Below are 1,958 nucleotides of genomic sequence, written 5' to 3'. Positions count from 1 at the left end.
TCTTTCTTTCTTTCTTTCTTTCTTTTTTTTTTTTTTTTGAGATGGAGTTTTACTCTGTCTCCTAGACTGGAGTGCAGTGGCGCAACCTCGGTTCACTGCAACCTCTGCCTTCCGGGTTCAAGCAATTCTCTGCCTCAGCCTCCTGAGTAGCTGGGATTACAGGCGCCCACCATCATGCCAGGCTAATTTTTTGTAGATGTAGTAGAGACGGGGTTTCACAGGCTGATCTTGAACTCCTGACCTCGTGATCCACCTGCCTTGGCCTCCCAAAGTGCTGGGAATACAGGCGTGAGCCACCGTGCCCAGCCGGTTTTTAAAATTTATTATATTGGACCTAAAATCTTGAAGGGCACATATTGAAAAAAATCCAAATCAAATAACTGCACATCGTTACAGATACGACACTGATCAAAACTAACAATTTTATAATTACCTGATTGTGAATTTAACTGAAATTCAGATGAAATTACTTTTATGTATTTCTCTAGAAATACATAAAACTGACCAGAAATGGTCAGGTATTGGAAATTTCCTATTTTCAAGCTAATATTCCTAGAGAAGACATATTTTTTTCCTCTTTCTGACACACATACACACACAGGCTTACATACACATTACACAAAATAAAAAATCCCTACCATCTGATCACCTGAAAATGGATATTGTTATGTTAAAGTGCATTTCTTTCTAGTCAGATATGATATATTCTGTATTTGCTTACTATCTATTACATTGGGATAATATTTTATGTAGTTATATAAACTATTTTTTATAATTATGGCATAGACATTTTCCTATGTCATTTAAGATTCTTGAAATATGACAAATCTTTTTTTATTATATTTAGTAAAATAAATCATGGTAACTTTTAGTTGACTTTTTGACCTTTTTTTTTTTTTTTTGCAATTTTGTAACTTTATTTGATGTATTTGACGAACAGTGATTAGTTCTCATTCACACTGTCTGTAGATTTTTGGAAGTGGTAACAGGTGCATAGGTAACCAAGGTATAGAATTTATTTGGTGAATCTTCCTCCTCATTACGTTTTCTGGACAACCGCACACGGATACGGTATGGGTCATCCCTTATTCCTTCGGCCAGACTGCTTTGTTGCGCCTGGTATCAATGCGCACATCTGGAGTTCCCATCGCCTTCCTGGCAAATTGCTGAATCTCTTTGAGTACCCGAGGGACACTCCTCTTGAAGCCCACTCCATGGATGCACTTGTGAATATCGATGGTGTATGTTCGAGTCACCACCTCGTTGATGGAAGAATGGCCCTTTTTCTTCTGGCCACCCATCTTTGCGGGAGCCATTCTGTTGGGTCCGAGTTGGAAAGCAATATATGTATATTTTTTAAGCCTGGCTTTTTCGGTTTGAGTAAGGTAATTAATCCAACTATATATTTTTCATATTAACTAGCAATTCTTATAAAAACTATGATAAAAGGTATAAAGTTAAAGCTGAAAATGTCTATGGTAATATGTTCTATAATACTGCCAATTCCATTCACTCGTAGAGTATGCACACAAAGGAAAGAGAGGAGCTTTTATCATATTCTAGCCATTTGTCTGTTAGTGCACTAAGGGCTCATTTTATACTTTCTATTTTAATACCTATAGCATTCTATGAAGGCAGACATTGTCCACAGCTTTCAAATGAGGAAGCTGAGTCTTCAGATGTTTCATACCCTCTAAAATAAAATAGTTTTTATGTAACAGAGCTAAAAATTAAACAGATCCGGAAACTCTGGTTATTTCCTTACCAAATCTACATCAACCTAGTTTTTAAAAATCCTTGTGCTAATAATATAGCTCAACTGACAGATGATCATTCTTCAAGGAGAGCAGCTAAACATTAAACAGATCCAGAAACTCCAGTTATTTTCTTACCAAATCTACATCAACCTAGTTTTTATAAATCCTTGTGCTAATAATACAGCTCAACTGACTGATGAT

The 1,958-nt window shown here is 36.2% G+C and overlaps 1 pseudogene; it reads right to left on the bottom strand.

Moving 5' to 3' along the window:
• Positions 1 to 954: 954 nt before the first annotated feature.
• Positions 955 to 1,325, bottom strand: LOC105550867 (annotated as a pseudogene).
• Between the last annotated feature and the right edge of the window lie 633 nt (positions 1,326 to 1,958).

This window comes from Mandrillus leucophaeus, unplaced genomic scaffold (genome assembly GCF_000951045.1).
Source record: "Mandrillus leucophaeus isolate KB7577 unplaced genomic scaffold, Mleu.le_1.0 Scaffold5, whole genome shotgun sequence".
In the NCBI taxonomy this organism is placed as follows: Eukaryota; Metazoa; Chordata; class Mammalia; order Primates; family Cercopithecidae; genus Mandrillus; species Mandrillus leucophaeus.
Note: the sequence above shows the minus strand (reverse complement) of the source record. Positions and strands in the feature narration are given on the sequence as shown.